This window comes from Rhinoderma darwinii, chromosome 1 (genome assembly GCF_050947455.1).
Source record: "Rhinoderma darwinii isolate aRhiDar2 chromosome 1, aRhiDar2.hap1, whole genome shotgun sequence".
NCBI classification, from domain to species: Eukaryota; Metazoa; Chordata; class Amphibia; order Anura; family Rhinodermatidae; genus Rhinoderma; species Rhinoderma darwinii.
In genome coordinates this window covers 174,712,668-174,740,475 of record NC_134687.1, presented here as the reverse complement: position 1 = coordinate 174,740,475, position 27,808 = coordinate 174,712,668, and the positions used below count along the sequence as shown (strand labels likewise).

At 39.4% G+C, this 27,808-nt stretch overlaps 1 protein-coding gene across 1 annotated transcript in view; it reads left to right on the top strand.

Annotated features, from left to right (window-relative positions):
• Positions 1 to 761: 761 nt before the first annotated feature.
• Positions 762 to 27,808, top strand: part of TET2 (tet methylcytosine dioxygenase 2) — a 106,718-nt gene continuing 79,671 nt past the window's right edge. Inside the window, exon 1 of the mRNA XM_075860607.1 lies at positions 762 to 1,624. The gene's annotated coding sequence lies outside the window, so the exon portion shown is untranslated. The remainder of the gene's footprint in view (positions 1,625 to 27,808) is intronic.

The window sequence follows — 27,808 nt, the reverse complement described above, 5'->3', positions numbered from 1 at the left end:
GTGTATGATTTTTCAGGTAAAGGGCCATTTTACCTGCAACAACACGTGGTATTTACAGGCTATTTAACAGAATATGCTGCTGGCGTGCCTGTTGGCCGCATCCCGGCCGAGTCAGTGCCACTCCATGTGGCCTTATCCTTACACAGGGCAATGATCGGGTGAACTAGTTTTCATATGAGCCCGTGTAAAACGGCCTTAAGTCCACTGCACCTATACCTGCTTTTCTCTGCCTCTGTATTTCTTTATATCATACAGACAGGATTCTATCCTAAACTTAGCAAGGAACATCTAAAACAGCAGCACTATGTGAATTATTTATTAACACTTTCAATGCCCCCATTTGCTTACTTCCTCTTGGTCAAAGTCAGGGGCCAGGCCAGCCTAGGGTGTTTGGAAGGTAAGTGGGCAGGGTCAAATTTCTGAAAAGACCATTATAGTAAGTACTACACTCCAGCACCCATCATACTCTGTGGAAATCCTTTGTGTAAAGATACACAGGCTTGGAGGCTATAGCGGTGGAACAGTATTACAATACAATCTCACAATGTGGAGAAGCGATTATTTTATCGATTGAAATGAAAATTCTCTTAATAGTCCTTTATATGGTATAGTATTTTTTCTTTGTCTCGTTTTGAAAAAATGCTCTTAATAAATGCTCTGAATAAAAGATTGCCATGGAAAAAGATAGCTTTGTCCATTCACTGCAGAATAATAGAACGTGTGTCATCACACAATAACGGAAAACAAAGTTTGTCACCAGCGTGCGTCAGCTGTTGTGTCATCGAGGTGGCTGCATCGTAAGACTTAGGGAGCATGTGTCAAGCAGTTCACATGGTCAATGTAAACAAGAGGTTGGCATGGGCTACTCAGAAAACGACCTATTTTGATGGACTTTTACAAGCACCGTGTTTAAATCCTCTAGGAACTAGGAAAACAAAAAGAAAATGAATGCAGATACTAAAAAATGGACTTCCGTAATATTTGATTTGCAGAAAGACGCTAAAAGGAAATGTCGAAACGTGTGTGTAAGAGGAGCTAAAAGGGGGACATGCAAAGGAGGAACTAGAGCAAGAGCACTGTACTGTAATGTGATATTCAGAAAATCAGCTATCTAATCTTGCCTGCAAATTCCTCCCCCCTCTCCGCATGACAGAAGGCAGTTTACTGTGTTGTAGCTGGAGGCAGTGTCTGTGAAGCTGGAGAGCAAGCAAGGAGTCAGCCAGAATACCAGCGCGATCCACTCCACAGCTTCAATGCAACCCAAGCTTCTGCTTACTATTGTACAGCCAAAAAAAATGTGAGGCTTTATGTGGGAAGCCCTGAGTAGGGAACTGATTTACATTACCCAAGCTAGCAGTCAGGCAGAGCTCCTTGTCAGCAGACACTACTTTGGGGTTGGTTCACATGCCAGTCACGTCCACCCTTTGGAACAGTGAACAGCAACACCGGGGCTTCATCAAGTGATGAGAGCAGACGTCAAACTGCCCTATGAATATTGATGTGGAGGCTAGTCTGCTTTCGTAGAGGAGCAGAAGGAAGCAAGATGGCTGCCCTTTAGGATTTGTTAGAAAGGAGACCAGACTGTGTTTGCTGGATTTCTGCAAGGCAGAGGGACATTTAAGAGGTCAGAGTGCTATATTTATGCCCATACGTCCTTCCCTATCTATCGCTTCCCTGTTTCTTTCTCACACTCTTGGAAACACATCTGTTTGTTCTGTGTGTGCAAGAATAAAGAGGAGAAAATACTGATCCTTCTCCAACATGGCTGACAAGTGTAGTTTTTAAATAATAAAGAGGCTTTTCTTTTTATGTTTTTTCCTGTTTTTCCACAATGCTTTCTGCAATCTGTTTTGTGCTTGCTTGTTATTTATAACCTGTAAGTTTTGAATTGTTCATTTGTTTTCACAATATTTCCTGTTCTGTGTATGAAAAAGTAAGGTCTAAACAGTATTAAACTCTGCTGTAATTCACTTCTCATTTACAGTTCCAGGTTTTTATGTGAATTGTTAGAGCTGGTCTTATTTTTCACATTTTTTTTTTAGTTTTTTGCTCTTTTTATGTAAGTTTTTTTTTTTTTTTTTTGCTGTGCGACTAACCCCATACATTTTATATGGTCAGCCTACATGCCATGTGAGTAGATATGAGCATACTTTAGAAAGAGACACACATCTAGCTCTGTTTTTCTATTTGTTGCCCGGCATGTGTCTTTCAACATACCTTGGACATTTTTTAAAGGCTGCATTCTGCCTTTGTGCTGCTGGTGAATCAGCTTTCCATTAGATAGCCGGTGAATGACAAGCAGACACAAAGGCAGGCGCAGTCAAAAGGACATAGACATAAGAGCTATAAGTATACATTTTTGTAAATCTTGTTCATTGTAATTTTAAAAACCTTATTGAACCCTTTAAGAGGATGGAGTTTGTGTTTATATTTCATTTTTTTTTGTGATAAAATATCTAATGTCCTATTCAGAAATGACATTGAATAAGAATGGGATTTGTTGTTGTTGTTGTTGTTTTTGTTAGATTTTATTCTAGGGCTGTAGTTGATCTTTTGGCACCTCTTATCACAGTACAGGTCAGATAAGCACGAGATAATAGTATATGATCACTTGATATGTGTGAACATTTACGCCTGATCATTACAGCGTTACAGTCCATCACAGATAATTTTATGTGTATGGTAGGATGTATGATTTGGAATTCCTAATAGCTATGCAAACCTACAGAAAATGGATAAAGCTATGAAAATGGCCTGTGCCATTTTAGATTGATATATGAAGACATAGGGAACCTCTATCTCACAACCATTGAACTGTTCATTGGGACACCTTAGGAAATTCTTCAATGCCGTTGGTTTCGTCACACTTTGGCTGAACCATATAAAAAGTGAGTTAAGGCATAGCACGGATTCATTCAGAAAACTGCATCCCCGACTCCTCTCCCAACAGTGGCTTTTTCTCCATTGCCTGGGATTAAAAGATCTGTTTCCTGTTGCCTCCTAATGGAGGCTGTTCCATTTGCATTTTAATGGCTGTCTGCAGTGCTGCATAGTGGGGAGGAACTATGCAGATTCAATTGTATATTTACATGTGTATTGCAACATAGGACTTTCTTTTGGTACTGGCAAAGATTGGGATAAAAGGCACAATTATAAACCTTTGATTGTCATTTCAATGGTTTGAGGCAGCTATGTGGGAAACTAGTGACATGTTAGGAAAGTTAATCCCTAATGTCAAGACAATAGCCATGGAAAGGTGTGTAAAATGCATCTGTGTTTACAACCAAGCATCACTAATGTGCCTACAGATGGGTAGTTAGCAACTTGTTTGTGCCTGCTTTTGAAGTGATAATTTGTATCCTAACTGTTACTTAACTGTAGTTAGATATAAAACATTTTATCATATTGTCTTGGATTAGATCAACTAAATGTGGATGACTCAGAACACTAGTTCTGTTTTCTTTTTACTGATGTATGATGAAAAGTTGTGGGTTGTAACCAGGCTGAATTGTGTTTTTGATACCTGTAGCCATAGTCAGCTTGTACAGAGCATTGACATTTGCAATACATGTATGTATGGTCATAGCAATTAAATCTACTCTTGATATTTTATTTTTTTCATAAAATAGAGTATTGGCATTGTTTCTATGACTTTTGGCACATAGCCAGGGCACTGAAATAGTCTTAATGTGGTGCGCATTGAACTCCGGCATGTCAACATTGTTTATAGAGCAGGCAACATGCGCCGGTTCAAAGCTTGTTACGATGGATGGTTGCTTGTCATCCTTAGGGTTGCACTAGGTAACAGCTGAGCTGCATTGACATGACAAAATGCATTGCTGTAAGATATAACTTTGACCAGTATCCCAAAGATCTCCAACCTCGCAAGCATATTAATATATTTTATGAAGTATTTTGGTGTTTAACCTGAGACTGCCTTTCGATGCTTCTTGGTGTCCTTCATTGCCTAAAAAACGCCATCTTCGTCAAACCTTCCTCAAATTTAAGTTAACTCTTATTCTGTGAAGTGTAATCACTATAGTTAATTGTATCCTCAGGTGGTTTCAGAAAAGTTGCTCAAAATTATATGAGTCTTATGTTCATGGAGGAGAGCTGCCAAGTAAACAGGAATGTCAGTGGTTATCTTTGGAAATAATTTTGCAAAACATTACCACAAATTGTTTCGGCAGATTCACAGTATCCCTATGTCTCATTGTGGTGTATAATCACATGGGGGAAATACTTCCAGTAGAGTTCTTTACCATCCACAAACCACTCCTTGCCAGAAATGCACCCTGTAGGCCGTAAAAATGCTTAACTTTAGATATACTAGCAACAGATATGGGACAAAATGAATGTAGACAGTCGTATGCCAGTATAAATACTCTATTGAATAAGAATGAGTAAGAATGAACTATTAATTGACAACAATATGTTGTGGCCATGAACAAAAAATGTATTGCTATTCTTTGTAATGGACAGAAATTCAGCTCATATCAGCAATCTTAGCAGTGCACTGTAGCATCATTTTATTACTAAGAATTTCTATTGAACTATTAATTGGGCATTATATGGCGGTATAATTTTGGGAGTCATCGAGTATCAGTATGTGTATACTGTATAATGGTATTATTTGACCACCCTATTATAGTATTATATGGCCACTATTTCATGAGTAGGAGTGGGCTCCCAAATACAATATTTTGCCCAGGGGGCTTCAGACTTTGCTTTGGCTCTGTCCAGGTCCAGTGATAATGGTATGTTTATTACTTGTAGATTTCACTTTAAATGTCATTTCTCTTGATGGCACATTTACCTCCAATATACACATTTTCTGCTCTTAAACCATCACAGAAATGACTGCAAATTTAAAATTCACTTCACAAATGTTCATGTCTATTGTGTTTTCTTTAAATTTTGAAGTATATTTTTCTTTGGTTTGCATTTTATTTATCTGCGATGGGCTAGTGGAATAAATATTGTTGAATAACCTTTTTTGAAAGATTGTCGGCCTACTGCAGCAGATTTCATTTTTCTATGAGTATGACTTTTCAGTGATTTTTGTAAATCCTTTATGAATTTTTGAGGCGTATTTACTAGATTGGGCTACTTGATTAAATGCTGATACATGAAAGTGCCAACTTGAAAGTCTGCTTAGTCTGCTATGCATTTCAGGAACTCAGTAAAGAGCTTGGTAAGTTTCAAAATGTAAAGAAATCTAGTCTGTTCCTAGGAACCAATGAGATCAGAATACATCATGGCTTCCTTAATTTTTTTTCAAAGTGACACTTAAGCTAGCCGGAAATATAGGCAGATTCAGATAATTGGCAGGATTCCTAAAAATGTTATGTACATGGGGCAGCCAAATGTCCCCCTCATGTCTGCCATTGGGGAAAACATGGATTAGCATTTTGGATGTCAACTTGGGATGGGAGATAAGTGCCACCAGAGGTGTCTGGCAATTACTTATTTTCCTCTTCCTATGGCAGTAAACATCCATAATCTGTCAATCCACACATGCAAGTTTATAGTCAAGTCGAAGGAAATAGCCTGAATGAGTCCTAAAGGAGTTGCCCAGGACTAAAATATTAATATTCTTTTCTCTGCAGCCATTTAATTCCGCTGATCGTTGGGCGGTCTCATAGATTGGACCCCCAGTGATCAAACAAGGATAGACCATCATTATTTGCAGTAAGTCTCAGAAAGCGGGTAATCTCAAATTTGCCATGTCATTAAACTACTTAAAATGCAGGCTGCTGAGGGTTTTCACCCTAAAGATATTATATATACACATATAAGGAAAATTGTAAAAAAAAATACATTAGCACAACTGGACAAAAAATGTTTTTGGAAATAGTCGTCTTAGTGCTAGTGTGTTATTCTAGAAGCAAGAGTTGGAGTCCCGCGTGTGGCTCTTTAAATGTAGCATAATGTTGCTTGACTGGTATTGTGTAATATTTAGAAAATGAGTTATGTAATTCTATTTATTTAAATCCGGGTGTGACTGTCATTACAATATTTAATAAAGTAGTTCGACAAATATTTATATGTTTACACAAAACAAACCAGGGAAAGAAACGCAATTCCCCTTGCGTCAATGACCACTCCTTCAATGTATATAAATGATATTTGTGCATTCTTGTGGCTTATGTATACCAGGTATATATACCAGATTGTGCTGTGTGAGCCATTTACTATTAATATATTATACATGAACGATAATATGAGTATACTGTATATATGGAGAACAGTATTGTCTCTTATAATATGGATCACCTCATGAAGCAGTTTGGTTTGTTTCCAGTTGAAATGTGTGTAAAATAAGGAACTATGTATGCTTGACTTGAAAATGTAAAGTGATATGAAAGTTCTGAGGTCTACATAAAGTCATTCAGACTGTAGATTTATGCTTTAATAAATTCAAATAAACTCAGATTTAGATGTTTTCCTTCTACGCTGCAGCTTGGTTGTGGTGTTGTGAAGATATTGAACCCTACTGTATGTGAGTTGAGTGACTATACACTTTGTATACTAGACTGCTCAAGTATCCAACCATCCATAGGCCAAATTCATTCGTACCAGTTGTACTGGAGTGCAAAGTTGCACCATTATTGTACGCAAAAGACCTAAAAAAACCGACATATTAACACATTTGATTTGCAACTTAAAAAGAAAGCATACCTGACATCATATAAGATGAACTGTGGTGATTCTGGCAACCAATTAACCAGATATCTATGAACTAGATTCTGATTGGTTGCTACAAGGCCTGGGGGCCTATGATAACTCTGATCTTAGTATAGGATCATTGAATGTTTACACGGGGAAGACAATGAGAAAAGCTTTACTCTCAGGTGTCTTAAACGTCAAATAATATTTTTTTGCACCAAATGGGCTGTAGCGTACATCTTCCGGTTAGTATTTATGAAGCATGCTTATTTCAGACTCTAAATGTAAAATATTGCATTAACTCAATAGTGTAATTTCATTTCTGTAAAATAGTTAGTTTGGTAATGTAAGGAATACAATAAAACTTCAATGCAAGGGGACTTTGAAAAATTGTATATAGACCCCATATTCTGCAGGGTTTAGGGTTAGCTCAGCACTCAGCTTTTGGACATATATGTTTGGGTGTTGTGATAAGTGAATGCTCTGCCAAACACAGTACGGATTATTTATATCAACACTACACATAATGCATCCCATTGGTGTTTTTTGTATTGTAAAGTGACTAAATCACCACAGGCCATGTGTGTAAAATCTAAGTCAAACGAGCCGCAAAAGTTTGCATGTGGTTGCCTAAAAAAGTTTTTTGTCGTTGACACCGATTCTTATTTTGTTATGCCGTTATATAAAGGAGGGAAGAGTTAATGTGTTGTGTTACCGGGAGACACGTGGGTGATACGTGCACATGTCTGCTCTGTTTACAAAAAGACGACCCAGAATTCCCAGGGACATTTACGTAACTGTCTCTAGGTGGAAGGGTTCAAAAACATTGTGCTGCTTATATGTGCTCATAGAATACCTGGTCTCTGTGACTAATGTGCTTTCCTAGCTAGGTTGACCCAGCGCAATTTTAGCTTTATTCTGTCTTTGTACAATCATGTGAGCAATATCAAGCACCGTGACTTAGAGAGAGGTCATCTGCGGTGAGCCAAAAATAGATTCTTACCAGTCTCACAAACACAGGTCTGGTGGTTGTTGCGCTACGCACTGGCGATAGAAAACCTTTCTGCCTGGAACCTATAAATAATTTTGGCTGTGCTGTAAGGGAATTGGAAGGCATAGAAACCTTTTTGAGTCTGTAAACAAAACACTCACCATTAAACACAGTTGTTGTGAGCGGATTGCTTGCCTTGTCTCAATCCCAACTTAGAGCAATATGTTTCTGGTGATTTTTCCAAACAGATCATTTGCTGCCTGCACGTCTTTTCTACATCTAAATAAATTAGAAACGGGGACCGGAGACGAAAAAGGAGAAAATAGAACCGAGTGAGTAGCTGGTATTTTGTCATCATAGACTGGCGTTTTCTTCAGCTTCACTCATTGAACTAGTTACACCTGTAGCACAGGCATGAATTTGGAGCAGAATTGCTCCTTATCATTTTTATGTTACCATTAGCTTATTAGAGCAAAAGTTTATTATTGGTAACTCCTTACATTTCCGTAAAAGAATTTCACTGCTGTGTCCTGATGCGCTCTCTTATATACTGCTGACTCAATCTACCGTCAATTGGCAAATCTCCGCTCTTTGATCCTAAGAAGTCAACCAACTTAAAAAAAAGGCAACCTACTCTCATACTAAACCGATGAAAGAGTAATGCACAGATTGTGAGTTATGGCATGATAAAATATCTGTTTATGGAGTTATTACAGTATGCGCGTAATACTTGCATGATACCATCAACGGTATTTCGGATCGTGCAGTAGTAAATGAGTCTAGACGCTGCTCAGATGATCCTACCAACTGCTGAGTCATAACAAGATTGATTAATACAGCTGAGTTTTCAACAAGGTCCCTGAAACAAAAGAGGCCGGCACTAGGCTGACAATGCGTCTGAGGTTCCTCCTTAATGTTAACAGTCCTGCTGCCACTCTTTAGGCTCCAGTGTAGGAATAGACAAGGAGGGAGTGAGTTAAAGATTTCTGGCGCTGTTGAATTAATATTGGTGCCAGAGGTGACTCCACGAATAGGAGATTCCAGGTCACTGTGACGCGTTCTCACGTGGTGACGCGCACATGGCTACAATGTTTACAAACATGATTCCAGAAATACTAGGGGGAAATGGGAAGGTGTGTCAGTCCTAATAAAGGCCACAAGTCCCGAAAATGTGTAGACAAGACCGTGACAGAAAACAAAATCGGACATCTTTCACAATCTCTTATCATGGAAAACGATGAATTTAGAACATTGATATCTGGCAGAATTGTTAGATGTCAATATTGGCAATATTCAGTTCCTATTACCGAAAAGCAATGTAAAGGTTCTCCACAAGACTAAACGTAGTTTTTACGCAATTATCAATATTAACAAATATTAAGAACCAAATCTGACCTGCTGAGATCAACCCTGTTGGAGAGATTTATTACTGCATTCTCGGCCTTTGGCAATGACTAACTATAAATATTGCTGTGTTTTATTTTTGGATTTAGATACTCTTCAGCTCTAAGTAGCAGGAACTTTTTCATGGTCGTCCCCCCCCCCCCCCCCCCCCCGAGTATACAAGGAGGCAAATTAACTGTTCTGTTTGGAAACACTGGTCATAGGATTTGCAGGATGTGAAAAAAACATTGCGCATGTCTTGGGAAGGTCAATCTGGGACACTAGGAAATAAAGCATAAGGAGTAGCATCATACAATGAGTCCTTTCTGTGTGCCTAGGAACAGATTTCTTATATTACCTGCTACAGTACCAGTTACAGAGTTTGTGGGGACACACACCCATGCCTGATTTTGCAGTGAGGTAACTGTACCTCCAGCACATGACACATAACAGATTTATACTGTTATGGTTCATGAATAATTTTGGGCTACTTTATAATGCACTTTCTAGACTTCGAAACACGATTGCAGAAACATATTCTGAACTGCTGATCTGCTTGTTCAAATGGAGCATAAAATATACAGAGCACGTGTTGTATCACAATGTATGTTGTGACCGGGTGTAAGGCACCTTGGCTTGGAGTCTGAATTGTTAATATGCAAATGTAGCCAATGAAGTCTACTTTATGTTCTGATTGTATATATTAATCACATGCTAATAGGTCATAACTACTTAAATGAGTCCAAAATAAAGTAGTTTAGCCATATATATAATTACTCCTCTAGCGTACTAGATATTCTAATAGAAAACCAAAAAATATCAACAAGCATTTTTTTATTATAATAAAAATGCCCAAGGCCTTGTTCACACAATGCAATTTTAACGACTGTTTTATACCTTTGCTCTCTTATGAGCAGCTCCTGGTTTAAAAAAAACAAACATCAAACTGTGTTGTGTGAATCTGGCCTAAGGCTTTATTCACACATTCTGGTTGAGTTGCATTTTTTTTTTTGTTGCAAAAACCATGGCAAAAACCTTGACTCATGCCCTCATGTGTGACTAAGGCCTAAAGCTATGTACCAGCAAACCATTTACCTGCACTTGTGATGCAATGTTTTAAACAGGCTGCACATGCACATGCACATGCTCAAATACTTATTCTGATGTTGGCCCAATATCACAGCATGTCAGATCCATAGTACTAGCTAAAAACCTACTAATCCAATAATAATCAGATTTCTGAATCATGATAATATCTGCAACAGAATATTGCGCAAAAGCAATTTGATGGGCATCCATAGTACTACACTATATAACTAGTCTCATTGACAGATTCTAAGGCCTCATGCACACGACCCTAGCCATGTGCACGCCGTGATTTTCGAGTTGGCCGGGGGCGGAGTGTCACCCGCGAGCCGCCCGCAAAACGCAGGCCGTGCACATGGCCACGGCCATTATTTGCTATGAGCCTGGACCGGGCTCCTGGGCCATGCATGAATGGTGCCGCAATTCTCCCGTGGATTTTCGGGGGAATTGCGGCCGCAAAAGCACGCTCGTGTGCATAGGGCCTAAATCCTTACAAGGTTTATGTTTATGGGTACAGCCCAAATGTTCTCCAATGACTCCCATCAAGGGGAACAGGGATCAGACAGGTTTTGGAATTTGTTTCCCACTAGAAAACATTGCTGAGCTGTATAGGCACATTCATGGTGGAGTTGGAGAAGACAGCTATTGACCAAACGATCACTTGGACTACAGCTCCCTTATTGTTAACATGGAAGCTTATATCTATAGGTAGTGGACACAAGTGGAAGGTACAGCATGAGCTTGGTTCCATTGGTATTAGAATAGAGTTTATCCGTTTATCCTTCTGTCACATGTTAAGCAGCAATATAATGTACCTGGTTCTTTTACGTTATCCATGGCATATTGCATTACCTCAGAGATTGACTCAGAAAGGCTAAAATTAATAGGTTTACAGTATCAAGAAATCCTCTCGAACAAAGCCTAAACAGCAAGTATCCCTACTCCTTTGATATCCTTACAAACCCCTGTCTCTGTGGTTGAAGTAACTTGTGATTAAGGAAAGGTATCAGCCCGCTTAGGAAAATAATACAGCCTTTCATCTTGGGATCTTTCTGCCAAAAGGCCTGCATGCATCTAAACCTTAGAGTTGAAAACATCTGGGAGTCCTTTCAGACATGCAAAACTACCAAGCAACATTACACAAGAGAACTACTATTTGTTTTTCCATAGAATTTTTCCAATTTCCAATAGTTTTTACTAGCAAATATTTTTGTATAGCCTTTATGGGCTTAATGCAACAAAGATATTCCCCTGTATTTATATGGGCTTTTGGACCTGTAGGTTTAACCCGTTAGTGACCGCTAATAAGCCTTTTCACGTCAGTCACTAACGGGCTTTATTCAGATGCATAAGCTTTTTTACGGCACTGCATCAGGATAAATAAACAGAGCAGGGAGCTGTCAAATCTCCCTGCTCTCAGCTGGCAGATGTAGCTGAGGGCTGGGGGCGTCCCTGCTCGAACGTTTGATCGATATCAGTATCGATCTCACCCGTTTAACTCTTCAGATGCGGTGCTCAATAGCGTGCACCGCATCTGAGTGGTTTTGGAGAGAGGGAGGGAGCTCCCACTCATCCCACTGACACCCGGCGATACGATCGCCGAGTGTCTGTGTCTCCGATGGCAGCCGGGTGTCTAATAAAGGCCCCCAGGTCTGCCTGTAGCGAATTCCTGCTAGGTCATGCCTCTGGCATGAGCTAGCAGATGCCTGTCCGTTTTACACGAACAGGCAGTAATACACTGCAATACAAAAGTATTGCAGTGTATTATAATAGCGATCGGAGAATCGCATATTAAAGTCCCCTAGTGGGACTAGTAAAAAAGTAAAAAAAAGTTTAAGAAAGTAAATTTTAAAAAAATTTAAAAAAAAAATGAAAAACCCACTTTTTCCCCTTACAAAATGCTTTACTATTAAAAAACCAAAATAAAGTTACGCATATTTGGTATCGCCGCGTCCGTAACGACCCCGAATATAAATCTATTACATTATTTAACTGCACGGTGAACGCCGTAAAAAAATTAATAAAAAACGATGGAAAAATTGCTGTTTTCTGTGAATCCTGACTTAAAAAAAATGTGATAAAAAGTTATCAAAAAGTCGCATCTACTCCAAAATGGTACCAATAAAAACTACAAGTCTTCCCGCAAAAAAAAAAGCCCTCATGCAACTGCATCGGCGGAACAATAAAAAAGTTATGGCTCTTCAAATATGGAGACACAAAAACAAATAATTTTGAAAAAAAAGCGTTTTTACTGTGTAAAAGTAGTAAAACATACAAAAACGATACAAATTTGGTATCGTTGCAATCGTACCAACCCGCCGAATAAAGTTATTCTGTTATTTATACCACACGGTAAACGGCGTAGATTTAAGATGCGAAAAAGTGTGGCGACATTTCAGGTTTTTTTCTATTCCCCCCCCAAAAAAAGTTAATCAATAAATACGTACCTCAAAATGGTGCTATTAAAAAATACAACTTGTCCTGCAAAAAACAAGACCGTATACAGCTATGTCGACGCAAAAATATAAAAGTTATAGCTCTTGGAATGCGACGACGGAAAAACGTAAAAAATGACTTGGTCATTAAGGTTTAAAATAGGCTGGTCATTAAGGGGTTAACATTACCTTGGGGTTATTTACAATAAAGCTGGCCATACACATTAGATGTTGGATGAGTTGGGTGGAATGGGCGATTTCAACTAATTCCACAGTTCATAATTTTAAAATCTTATGCAAATGACTGCTAACGAATGACCAATGTCGGTCTAAAAGGTGATTGACCATGTTGGCTGAAACTATGTATGTATGGCCTAATCAGCCCATCGGTACCTACTTTTAGCTAACGCATTTTGCAATTTTTTTGCCGTGTATTATCAGCTTAGAGGGGTTGTCTGGTTTAGCATACCCATTTTCAAATACTCTATTACTGTGTTAGTAGAGGGGACTGCTTGGGACTTAACCAGAGTAGAGATTGCCTCCAAAGAATGTCTCTCTTTCTGGAGGTCCCAGAACGTCTGTGCATTACTCAGACAATGCATTTATTACAATAGGAACTGTATAATGCTTATTTTCCCTGTGGTCGCAAACAGAGAAATGAAACACTTGCAGCTGGAATCCCCCACAGATTATGGGCCGATTGCTGGCTGTCACAGCCGCGGAGCTCCCTGTGATCAGGGGGACCTTTCTAAGAAAAAGAGATTGTAAAAAGCAGACAACCCTTAAAATGTTAAAGCCAAGATTGCTATCTTATAATCAGGGCCGATCTTATGTGGGATGGTGGCCAGTGCAGTACTTCTTTGGCGCTCTCTCCATATGGTGTACAGTGCAACACAATTTAAATACTACTATAAATAACACCATCATATAGTGACATTATATCAGCTCCATATATAGCGTAATCTAATAACAGTACTATACAATATCTAAAAAAAATACTGCTAAAATACTGATTCTGTGGTGTCCCCTTGAGCAGGAGCACAAGTTGCATATCCCCAAGGCCAACCCTGCCTATAATGCCGTAACCTTACATGCAAGTATAGGTATAGTTGAAAATGGAAGGATCTTTATTCTTCCCTAGTTCAACATGTTATTTTCTACCCCTCATCAACCTTAATTTTATATTGTTGCAAAGTATAAGCAGAAAATAAAACTTGAATATTTACAACATTCATGTCTTTAAAAAAAATCTACACCTATAATCTAGAATCTTTGTACTAGCATGACTTTTATATGGAATGGATTATTCTAATAAGCCCAATATAAAAAATAAGAATTATTCCATTAATATTGATTGTATATGTTGTAAGCTAATAATTTCAGCCTATAATTACAGATGGTATCCTACTGTCAGTAGTGATTGGAACTCAGGTACACCCCACCTTTCAATGCACAATAAAACTTAGTTGTAGGGAAGAATAGGGGGGAAGCCTACTATTTGTCACTAGAGGTGTGTAGGTGAGATTCCAAAAATGGATTTTTCTATGTAAAAAATAAGATTTGTTTCCCACTACCCCACCCCTATGTTCCAGTTTGTGTAATCTTCTAAGAACCACATGTCACTACATATAGGAGCCATAAGAACATTTGTGGTGTTTCCTGTATACATTTTGGTCACAATGAGCAAAATTTCCTCTAGGGACCCTGACATAAAAGGTCAATGACTTGATTAATACCACAGTAGTAGCTCCTTTGGTAGTCAATAGTATTTTTTCATCTTAACTTTAGTAACAATATACATATTTAAAGAGAAAAACAGTCACCATGTTCAGTCTCCTGAGGACAGGGTGACCTACCTATTGCCTGCAGTGCCGTCAGCACATGCAAATAGTAGTTCCAGAGAACAATTGTGTACAAGTACTGTCAAGGGTTAGTCACCTGAACAGAGAAAATCCTGCTAAGCAAGTTAAACCAAAGACACACCTAGCTTGCCTTGCCCTTTTTAAGTTTTGGTATAATGCTTGTTTTTCCTACAGAGCATAAACACTTTTTCACCTTACGTCAAAGTTCATTTAGACTACTAGATACATGGTCATTCCGAGCATAAGAGCAATCTGATTTTAAAGTACACATCGGATTTGCCCCTTGAAGATCGCATGTTTTTTTTCTTCACTATTACCTAAGAATTTCAGATTAAAACTGAAAGAGAAGACATCGCATTAATTAATGTAATAATAAAAGACATTTTGTATAAACATTTTGATTATTTTAATTTCTGCAGCTTATAAAATAAGGTAATACCAAAAAGGAAAAACAAGCAACTATCAAAATGTTTTTCTTCATCAGTTCAAAGAAAAAAAATTAAGTGGACTTCATTGTTCTGATTCCAAGGCTATACTCCACGTAAAGGATGTCATGTCCGTGACTATGACATAGAGACACTATTATATCAGTCAGGGAAAAGAAAATCACTGATGACCACAGTTTTAACTCTTAGACAGTCAAAGGGACAACTAAAGCGTCTCTACAGGGTACAAACTCCATAGGGGAGTACACTAGATGTCCGCTTCTTGGACTCCTACGAGTATGACATGAGTGGGTGGATGTGTAAATCCTGTAGTTTAGAATATCATTAAAGGGGTTGTCCACTACCGGACAACTGATGACCCCCACCGATCAAAACTTCTGACATGTCATAAGTCAGAAGTTTGTTGAAGGTCTAGTTACACTTTAAAGATACAGAAATAAAGTAGTCCCCTGAGATAAGCATTGCTAAGAGTGTACTTTCCTCCATCAAAATGACATGCAATAAGGCTGTTAATGGGGCTCTGAAAGTTAGCTATTTATCTATGGCCAACTTAACATATCAGTCTGACAGCCAGTCAGTATTAAAGGGATGTCAGGGCATGGACAACTGATGACCTATTCACCGGATAGGCCATCATTATATGATCGATGGGGGTCCGACACCCGGACTCCACACCGATCAGCTTTTCCGGCTGCCTCCTGGAACTGGACGTCCATGCTGGAAGCAGATGGCTCTGGCCATGGAATAGTTGCCGAGCTGCAGCTCTGTTCCTATTCAAGTGAATAGGAGCAGACCTGCAGTTCTGCAGCACGGGTACTATGCAATGTACGGAGCCAACTGCTTCCGGCTCCGCACATTGCATACTGTGCAATGACATCCGGTGCCCACAGGCAACCGAAGCAGCTGATCGGACCCGCACCGATGATATACTGATAACTAGTCCGGTGGATAGGTCATCAGTTGTCCGGTAGTGGACAACCCCTTTAATTAGTCAAATCAGGTCTGGGATACTATATATCTGGATTACTTTAAAATACCATGCCATAATAAAATTATTTTTTTAAACTTGGCTTGAATGGCAAGCATTGTGAGCACCAAATTCTTACATCACAAAACGGAACAGATGTCTTCCTAGTATTCAATTCCATCTTCTCATTTACTGCATAATTGTGTGGACATAGTCATAGACACCTATGTGTCCAAATTGCATAGACACCATTTAATACAAAAACCTACAGAATGCATATTTGGAATTTTAGTTTACGTTTGTAGGACTTGAATATGGACTGTCAATAGGATGATTTCTGAATAGTTACCGATCTCTGATCAAGGTCAGCCAATAATAGTCTTTCTTTTTAAAATACATTGATATGTAAAGATTGTTACACAGGTGACTGAGTGCAAAGGAATGTGTTATCTTATATATGGCACATTAAACAGTGGGAAAAATTCTTCCTGGTACACAGCTATTTCAGTAGTTGTCACATTAATGACTCCAAATTGATAGCGCTGTATGTATACACTTTGACCTACAGTCTGATAAGTCATTAGTTCATTCATTTACCATAGCACCGCTACTGTAAAGCTTGTCCCTATGCGAACTCGGCACAGCTACGGCATTATCCAGCTGCATGGAAATACCTTCCACATCTAGCTGTGTGCTCAGCTATATGTTGCGCCACAATAAATTCTATATTGTCTTTTTGCTTCGATCATCTGGTAGTAAATAGACGTGTAAAATTGCCCATTACGGTTCTTATTTTTATTTCCTTTAGAAATGGAATGTTTCTTCCTCCAGCAATAATGTCATAGTGATACTGGTCATAAGAAGGCCTTGCATGTACTTAGAAGCATTCCACACTTTTCAGTGTTGTTTGTACAGTAGAGCGCACTGATGCAGGTTTAGAGAGCACACCCTTTTGGCAGGATTTTTTCCTTTTTTGGGTTAGTCAAGCTAAATTAGTCAATCCCTAGACCTTGATAATCCCAGTTATGCATGACATTGACTATCTGGCACTTTTCCCTTTAATGAATGACTCAGACATGCTTTGCCTCTCCTGGCTTTATGCCCAAGTGCTGTAATAATGATTCCGTTTTTGAGCAAGAATGTTTTGCCAGACTTGTGATACTGTGCCCATTTGGCATGAAGACCATGTAAACATGTTCCCAAACGGATCTTCCTACATAAACCCCCTACATGGCAGCAGATGTGGTGCAAGTATGTAAAGTATATGATCTATTTTAAAATTAAATGTGAACTTTTTTGCTTCACATTTTGGATCAATTGCCGAGCTCCCATAAATCACTATAAGTCTATGGTCATATTTTATTTTATTGTTTTCATTGATAGTGAGCGGGCATATTCTTGGGGGATGGGTAGATAGATGTCATATGAATGACAGCTATTTTATATCTATTGCCAGTTTAAAGGTCAGTAAGTGGCATGTTTGAGGGACCACTGCATGGCTTTGCAGATTTGATATTTATCAGATTATGAATATCGATTGGAAATGAAAAGTATATAGTATGGCATAATAAATTCATTTACAAATGACTGGCTTTCATATTTATAGATAAAACATAGAGGAGAGCAGAATAGTTATTATCTGCTTGTTTTGTAAACTTTCCAGCTCTATGAAATCTGCAATCTAGTGTAAAATAATTTGCAGATCATTATGCTAGCCTGGGATCCACACAGATTCGGCATGGTCCTTATGGTCTCGGTGTAGAGTCTTGCTGACATTCCTTCTCTTCTCCTTTGTTTACCTGGCAGCTACTATGGGGTCTTCTTTGTCATCTCATGGGCTGCAGAGATGCTATGTTGTGTGGCATAGGAAAAGCGGGCCAGCTAAGTTCAGTGTCTTTTCGGGCCTAGTTTTGAATGCAACTACATTCTATGCCAAAGGCGTCATCGGTTTACATTTCTCTTTTATAAAAAATTGAGCGAAACAAAAGAATGATATTTCTAATGTTATATATGAGTGGCACTTCTAGATCTGGGTGGGCAATGTACAGGCCAATATGCGGGACTTGTGTAATAATTAAAGAATGTATATTAAACCTCATGCACATGGATATATTACTGTATATGGATACGTAATATGACACCCACACATGGAGGCTTTGTACATTACTGAGGTATTCTCCCCTTGAAACATTGCTGTTAGGGGAGACAACGATGTCACCAGTGGCATCATACAGCGGCCCACAGGGGGCCTGCAGCTTCGTAATACAGACTCCTTGTCCAGGCTCTATACACAGAGCGTTGCAATGTGACTGAGGCAGGTATAATCCACCATGTTCTCAGATGTTTGTAATGATCACTTTTTTTCTCTTATGTTTGAAAACATTATCTTACATTGGTATTTCATGAAGCTGGTTATACAAGTAACAAGTTGATCAGCATAACAGATGTTCGTAGATAAAATGCTCGACCACAACTATTCTGGGGATTCACAAATATTTCCTTGTTAGGCATGCCCCTTACAGGTCTGTCACAGAGTGTTTCTAACTTTTAAGGATCATTAGCAATGATTTTATATATATATTTTTAAATACAGAGTATTGTTATGTATTAGGCTCTTTCACATATGCGTTATTCATTTCCGTCGTCCTGCTCCATCATAGGAGCAGATCAATGAAAAAGACGTAAGTGATGGATTCGTCACATGACAGACACCAACTGTGCCTGATAGACCCCATTGACTAAAATGGGGTCAGTTGGGTTTGCATCATGGTGTCTGTCTTTTACCAGACAAAATAGTGCTGTGTGCTGCACCATTTTGACTGGCAATTTTTTACCCCATCTGCGACAAAGGCTCTTAATGGAGCCGCCAACGCAGATGTGAACACAGACTTATACTCGCATTGTAAGCATTTGTAGTGATATATATATAAATATTAGTATAACCGTTGTTTACTAGTGGTGACAGAACTAGTTTTGGTAATACCATGCTCATTACCTTTCTGTTTAATTACTGTATATATGTTTATATCAGCTAGGTGTTCACAATACCCTGCTCTCTCGATTGTGGCTAACTTTATAAGGTAAAAGCATGATGATGGCCTTTACTGGCGTTTTAGGACACATTTTACATCATTTTATCCACACCAGACACTAGCCATGTTTCATATGTTTATACACATAGATAACCTCAAATCAAATACTCCTTGTTTTTTTTTGCCTAGATCATTGCACACTACAATGCACCCTGATTCACTGTCCATGGAATTACAATATATACAAACCATCTGATCACAGTTTTCACACTATCTGATATTGACAGCATCAACATTAGAAAACGGAGATATTCTTAAGCCTCTATATTGTTGTAGTATTGCAATGGTATGTACTATCACTAGATATGACAGTTTCATGATACTTGGTCTTCTGCAGCCACTCAATTATAGTTCTTTCTCATTTAGCAGAGGAATATCTTGGATTTTCTGGGCCCAATGCAAAAATACAATGCCCCTCCGACTAGTACATAAATAGTTGTCATCTCACTGTATCTAAACATGCCATGCTATAAAGAATATATATACATTATAAAACATATTCCTATTTAAATTCATTGCACTACCTTCTTATAATCCCATAGACTCAAGTGTTGAAGCTCAGTAGCGATTATTGCCACAGCCTCTGCAACATAAATAGCTACACCACTGCTTTTTACCACTTTGTTCTGCTTTCTGAGAAAAAAATACAGCAAAGCAGACATTGAGTAGTTACTAAATCCTGTTAGGCCTTCCCCATGCTATGAACGGCATAGCCCTGTATGTACTCCAAAAAGTTTTCCTTCATTAACTCCAAATAACGTTTTTTTACGTAATGCACGATGCCATTGCAAACATCAAAAATTATATAAAACAAACAATTTCATAAATACTAAACTACTGTAACATCTGTTATGGAGTACTATTATCCAGGGGCGACATACCACATGTGCTATCTGTGCAGCTGCACATGGCCCCTATCAGGTAAGGGGGCCCTCTGCTACCTCTAAAACAGCTAGCAAAATCCTACTGTCTATTACATTTACATTACATGTAAGGGACTGATGAATGTCATAGTGCACAATCAGTGGTGGATTGCTGGAGAGAAATAAAAAATAAATTTAGGATAAGAGGGGTGCTCTATGTTTTGAATGCAAGTGGCCCATACATTATTTCGGACGGGGGCCTCTGCTGCCTATGCCCACCCTTGCTATTATCTATAGGCTTGTTTACACGTGCACATTTCTGCCAATAACAAGGGCAATCAGCGATGTAACAAGTCAATCAGCGATCTTTAACAGAGTCTTTTACATGAGCCGATGCTTTCTGTATGGGGACGAACAATCATTCGGTCCTCATCAGTTTGCATCATTGTAGGCAGCACATCCCTTGTTTACACAGAGAGATATGCTGTCAACAATAATGATTTTATAGGCTGCATAAACAAAGTGATCAGCCGACGAATGAGTGATGGCCAAATATTTGCTGCACTGTTTCTATAAGCCAATAATCGAGAACGAGCATTCGTAAGGACGCTCATTCGCCCTTTTGTCGGCCTGTGTAAATGGGCCTTAAAGGGTTTGTCCTGGCACGGACAACTGATGACGTATCCACAGGTTAGGTCATCAGTATATGATCGGTGGGGGTCTGACACCCGGACCCCGCACTGATCAGCTGCCTCCGGGCGCAGGATGTTATTCAGTGTTCAGTGCCGGAAGTAGATGCTCCTGACACTGCATAGCGGCTGCACTGCAGAACTACAACTCTGTTCCTATTCATTTTTCGCTATTCTGTGGCTGGAGCTATCTGCTTCCAGCACAGAAATCCGGAGCAGCTGATCGGTGCTGGGTCCGGGTGTTGGACCCCCACCGATCATATACTGATGACCTATCCTGTAGATAGGTCATCAGTTGTCTGTGCCCAGATAACACCTTTAATACTGACTGTCTGTCAGACTGATATGTTAAAGAGGCTCTGTCACTAGATTTTGCAACCCCTATCTGCTATTGCAGCAGATAGGCGCTGCAATGTAGATTACAGTAACGTTTTTATTTTTAAAAAACGAGCATTTTTGGCCAAGTTATGACCATTTTTGTATTTATGCAAATGAGGCTTGCAAAAGTCATTCACTTCTCTTCAGAACGCCCAGCTTGTGGCAGTGCAGACACAGCCGTGTTCTCGAGAGATCACGCTGTGACGTCACTCACAGGTCCTGCATCGTGTCGGACGAGCGAGGACACATCGGCACCAGAGGCTACAGTTGATTCTGCAGCAGCATCAGCGTTTGCAGGTAAGTCGATGTAGCTACTTACCTGCAAACGCTCATGCTGCTGCAGAATCAACTGTAGCCTCTGGTGCCGATGTGTCCTCGCTCGTCTGACACGATGCAGGACCTGTGAGTGATGTCACAGATCTGCACTGCCAGAAGCTGGGCGTTCTGAAGAGAAGTGGATGATACTTCTCGTCAGAACGCCCAGCTAGTAAAAGTAGTAAAAACGCCCCGATGTACGCATATAATACACGCCCACTTGGACTTTTACTTTAAACACGCCCACTTGGACTTTTGCAAGCCTCATTTGCATAAATACAAAAATGGTCATAACTTGGCCAAAAATGCTCGTTTTTTAAAAATAAAAACGTTACTGTAATCTACATTGCAGCGCCGATCTGCTGCAATAGGAGATAGGGGTTGCAAAATCTGGTGACAGAGCCTCTTTAAGTTGGCCATAGATAAATGACTAACTTCCAGACCCCTATTAACAGCCTTATTGCATGTAATTTTGATAGCGGAAGGGACACTTTTAGCAATGCTTATCTCAGGAAACTACTTCATTTCAGTATCTTTAAGGTATCTAATACTTTTTTGAAAGTCTTATGACATATTGTCCAGATCTATAATGTAAATCCATACTGACCTGTTCTTTTAAAAAGTACTCTCTTTATTTTGGTCATTCCGTATGAAAACCAATAAATGCAAAGCTCATATATGTTCAGCGCACGTTAAACCATTCATTGTCCCCTATCTGAGCAGCCTCTTCCTATGGCAATAAACATCTTCGGTCGACCTATACGAATGTGTTGGTTTTTTTCAGAGCCAATTGGGGAGATAGCTTTTTCAAACACAATCCTTCAGAGACCAGCTGATCATAAGAAATCTTACGGCTGGGATCCTGAGCAATCAGCTGTGACCATGGGGGAACCACACAATAAATGTTCAATCTCCCTGCAGCGCCATGCCGCTGTAATGAATGGTTATCAGTTTAGTTCAATGGATGCCAGAGTTCCTCTACAGCTGAAAGCCATGATGGATGCAGCTCTCTTCTCTGGCTAATAGAGGGATATCCTGGGCAGGGGATCCCCTCTATTATATTACCATGTCCTTATACAAAGGGTTATGTAGTCACCAGTCAGTCATATAATGTAGGAAATGCAATATTTTTATCACCAACATATTATGTAGAGCTGTATAGCGATTAGTACAAATGACCTACCTACTTTCTCTATGACAAACACATGTATTGAGACTTCTGTACTACACGAGTAATATTTTAGCAGTATTTTAAAGCTTCTAAATTTGATTCTATATAGTACATGATGTAATGTAAAATATAACAAATAATAATGTGTATTCTCTTCAATCGGCTCACTTTTTGTTTTGTATTTTTCAATGCTCTTTGCAATGAAAATAATTGAATGGGTCTTTAAAAGCCCTGTACTGGTGTATCTGCTAGTGCAAAGGTTGTAAGAAAAGATCCCATCAGTTGTCTTGTTTCTGCAATGCTGAGGAGGGAGGAGGGGAGAGTGAAAGAAATATGGGTGTTACACAAGTGACATCAGCAGCCAGGAGTAATGTAAGATCTGGACTGGATCGCTGCCAGTGCTGGAGCCGGGGCCTGCAGTTCTCAGGGAGAGTCTCTGCTGCAGAACAGTTGCCTTTCATGCAGTTTTTCTGACTAAATCTTGAAGCTGCTCCGTTTTCATTCAACGTATTGGTTTAATTTGACACATATGTTCTTCCAGTGGTTCTGAGTCTGAGGATTTATATGGAGAACATGTTGATAAGCGTCACTCCTCATCTGCAGACTAATAGCCGTTCCCATTAAATCACTAATGAAGGATGGTAGACTGGGAAATGAGTTATGGCTTGCTAGCTTATCAAACAGGGTGTGAAGAAAGAAAGGAGGAGAGTAGGAGGGCTGAAGGGCTCTCATCTTCTGTCAACCTCTGTGTTTGTTTAAGGCTACTGGGTCACACTGCCTATAAACAAAGCACCAGAGTCAGTTAGCGTGGAATGTAAAGTGTATATATTAAAAAGGACTCGGCCTCCAAGGTTGAAGGCCATCAATTGTATTCTAGCTCACATGATTAAAATGCTAGCAATAAACGAATTTATATTATTCCACCGCCTATGTCTTTAGTTAAACTGTGGAGCCAGAGTAGTAATTCTCTTTATCGTGAATAGAAACACATGCTATGGGGGGTATTAGTAATGCTGAGTTTACCAGCAAAGAGCTGAATATGATGATCCTAAAAGGATTGTTGACACACAGCAGTTTTAGGATGTTTCTCAATTTCTTCCATTTGGGTTTTTTTGAGTCACACAAGCCCAGAAACAAGTTGGAGGTAGCACGAAGCTATAATACGGGACATCTATGCGGCTCTACTGTACCTCTGTATGCTTCTGATTCATACGGAGGCGTACATGGGGTTTTTTCTGGCATGTTCCATCGGACACCATTTTACAGAGGCATTCTGAGAAGAATAATGACGTAATTCAGTACCGTATGGAGGCACACCTGGTCAATTTCTATAATATAGAAATGTTAGGCGAGTGTTTAGCCAATATGCTATTATCGCTTCCCCTCCCTCCATTTTTCTGTGGATGATAGCTGAGCGAGGAGTAATATTTAAGTTCTTTTATTTTTTTAACCCCCTTGGCGACATCTCACATACTATTACGTTGCTGTCGCCAAGGTCTTAAGGCAAAGCAACGTAATAGTACACGATGGTGCGTGCTCAGAAGCTGAGCCCGCAGCATCACCAGCGGGTGTCGGCTGTATATTGCAGCTGACACCCTGCTGCATGGCTGGGACTGGAGCTAGTCTCCGATCCGGCCGATTAACCCCTAAAATGTAGCGCTCAAAAGCGAGCACTACATCTATGGGATTTTACCAGCAGATCGAAACCCAGCGATCTAATCACGAGGTTCCGATGACTGCTCTGGCAGACCGGAGGCCTCCAGTCTGCCACGTACAGCTGGCACCGTACTGTATTGGCAGAGAACGGAGATAGCTCCGATCACTGCCATTAACCCCTTAGATGCCGCGATCACGGCATTTTAGTTGTTTTTAGCCGATCAGCATCGCTGCAGGGCCTAATAGGTGCAGGCCTTCAAGTCCCCTAGCGGGAAAAAAAAAGTTAACAAAAATGTTGAACGAAACTGTAAAAATATAAGTTTCAAGTTAAAAAAAAACAAACCCGGCCTTTTTTTCCTATAATAAGTCTTTTATTATAGGAAAAAACATGACAACTTAAAAAAAAAGTACACATATTTGGTATCACCGCATCCATAACGACACAAACTGTAAAACTATAATGTTATTTTTCCCGCACGGTGAACGCAAAATAAAAAAATAAAAAACTGCCAGAATCGCTATTTTTTGGTCACCACCCCTCACAAAACATAGAATAAAAAGTGATCAAAAAGTCGCCTTTACCCCAAAACAGTACCAATAAAAACTACAACCTGTCCCGCATTAAACAAGCACTTACACAGCTTTTTTGATGAAAAATAAAAAAGTTATGGCTCTCAGAATATGGTGACACAAAAAATACATTATTAAAAAAAAAGTGATTTTATTATGCAAACGCTGTAAACATAAAAAACCTATGTACATAGGGCATCGCTGTAATCGTATCGACCAGCAGAAAAAAGTAAAATGTAATTTATAGCCCATGGTGAACACTGTAAAAAAAAAAAGAATAAAAAAACTGTCAGAATTGCTTGTTTTATGTCACCTTGCTTGCCAAAAAATTGAAGAAAAAGTGTTAAAAAAAATCACATGTACCCAAAAATGGTACCAGTGAAAACTACAGATTGTCCGGTAACAAAAAAGCCCTCACGGCTCCGGTGGGGAAAAAATAAAAAAGTTCTGGCTCTCAGAATATGGCGATGCAAAATGTGCAGTGTTCCAAAAGCGGATAAGATTGGGCGCCATTTATCAGTGCGACACTGGCCACATATCTATGAATTATTATTTATTTACCCCATTATTTTTACCCTCTTATTATGCTCTAATGTAATCCGCACACATTACATATGCTGAAAATACCAGCAACACCCCAAAACAGAAAAACTACCATGCAAAATCTGCGCTCCAAAAGACAAATGGCGCTCCCTCCGTTCTGAACCATACAGCGTACCCAAACAGCAGTTTGCATCTACATATATGGCATCGCCATACTCGGGAGAACCCGCTTAAAATTTTATCAGGTATTTGTCTTCAGTGGCACAAACTGGGCACAACATATTGTGCACTAAAATGGCATAACAGCGGAAAATTTTAATTTTCACTTTGCACCATCCGCTATGCAATAATGAAAAAACACGACGGGTCAAAATGCTCACTACACCCCTTAATATGCCCTACTTTAGTAGTTTCCAAGATAGGGGTCGCTACTTGGGGGTTTGTTTTACTATTTGACCTCAGGGCCCTGCAATTGTGGGCCAATGCTTTGAAAATCACCAAAATAGGCCTCAAATGCGTATGGCGCTGTTCACTTCTGAGCCCTGTCATTTGTCCAGGTAAATGATAAATGTTTGAGGGTGTAGTTTCGAAAATCGGGTCACTTCTTGGGGGCTCTCACTGTACTCTGGTACCTCAGGGTTTTACAAATGCGACATGGCGCCCAAAAATAAAATCTGCTAAATCTGCATTCCAAATAGCGCTCCTACCTTTCTGAGCCCTGCAGTGTGTCCAAACAGCAGTTTATGACCACATGTGGGGTATTGCCATACTCGGGAGAAATTGCTTTACAAATGTTGGGGTGCTTTTTCTTCTTTATCCCTTGTGGAAATGAAAAAATGCTAAATTTTAGTGTAAAATATTCCTTGAGGCCTTCCACGTTTTATCCGAAAAAATGTAATTTTTAATTTCACATTATAATTACAATAAATTCTGCAAAAAAACAGTGGGGTCAAAATGCTCACTATACCCCTCAATAAATTCCTTCAGGGGAGTAGTTTCCCAAATGGGGTCACTTTTGGGGGTTTTCTCTGATTTGGTCCTGCAGGGGCTTTGCAAATGTGACATGGCGCCGCAAACCATTCCAGCAAAATTTGAGCTCCGAATGCCAAATAATGCTCCTTCCCTTCTAAGCCATGCCGTGGGTACGAACAGCAATTTATGTTCACATATGGGGTATTGCCGTGCTCAGGAGAAAGTGCTTTACAAATATTGGGGTGCTTTTTCTCCTTTAGCCCTTGTAAAAATGAAAAAAATCTAAGCTAAAACTAAATTTTATGGGGAAAAATCATTTACACAGCCTATTTCCACTTAATTCTGCAAAAAATCTGTGGGGTTAAAATGCTCACTATACCCCTAGATAAATTCCATAAGGGGTGTAGTTTCCAAAATGGGGTAACTTTTGGGAGTTTCCACTGTTATTGCCCACAGGGGCTTTGCAAATGAACCATGGAACTGAAAACGATTCTAGCAAAATTTGAGCTCCAAAAGCCAAATGGTGCTCCTTCCTTCCTTTTGAGCCCTGCCGTGTGTTAAGTTTATGACCAGATATGGGGTATTTCTGTAATCGGGGGAAATTGCTTTACAAATGTTGGGGTACGTTTTCTCCTTTATTCCTTTTAAAAATGAAAACATTGTATGTTTTATTTGAAAAAAATCTAAATTTTCATTTCGAAATGCTCATTATACACCTAGATTAATTCCTTGGGGGTGTATAATAAAACCATTGCGCAGCATGCTGGGCTATTGTTTCCGGTATTTTCAGCGGAATCTGCATCGGAGTCTCCATCGCAGATGTTGACTAGGCCTTACTTCAGGAGAATTCCTTTGAACACATAGAAACATGTACTTCTAAATAACATCATCATTATTATTATTATTTAGAATGCTAGCCGCTCACAGGCCATAGTATCACTCGGAGAAGCATTACAGTGGTAGATATGGTGTGCAATAATGTCCCTCCTTCTCTGTATCACTCCCTACATAGAAATAGTAACTGTTTGGAATTCTATGAATTGTTAAAATTGCAATATCACATGACCAAAAAAGACACATAGTGAGTGTTAACGTGGGGGTGGGGTGGGGGAACGAGAGTCCGCCTGCAGCTGTAACAAAATAAAAATACAGATCCACAATACAATCTATAATTGATGTATTCTGCAGTTTGACGGTACAATAAATGCTCACCCATCTTCTTAGGACATTAGCTGTGTATATGTTTTATGACCACAGTTGTAATACGATTCCTTGGTTTGTTTACAGTAAGGCATGGCAAAGACGGCAGAGATAGTATACAAACATGCCTTTAGTTTAACCCTCTGTTACACAGCTATGTAAAGTCACATGGAACTCGCACGTTGCATGAGCCTTCAATTATTTCCTTTGGCATTGGACCACAAACTGTCAGGGCATGCTGGGAGTTGCAGTTTTGCAAAAGTTCGAGAGCCACAAGTTGGGGACCGCTGCAGATACCACACATGTAGGTTTTAAGTAGCCTTAACCCCTTCCCTCTTTAGCCACTTTTGACCTTCCTGACCGAGCCTCATTTTTCAAATCTGACATGTTTCACTTTATGTGGTAATAACTCCGGAATGCTTTTACCTATCCAAGCGATTCTGAGATTGTTTTCTCGTGACACATTGGACTTTATGTTACTGGCAAAATTTGCTCGATATGTTCAGTATTTAATTGTGAA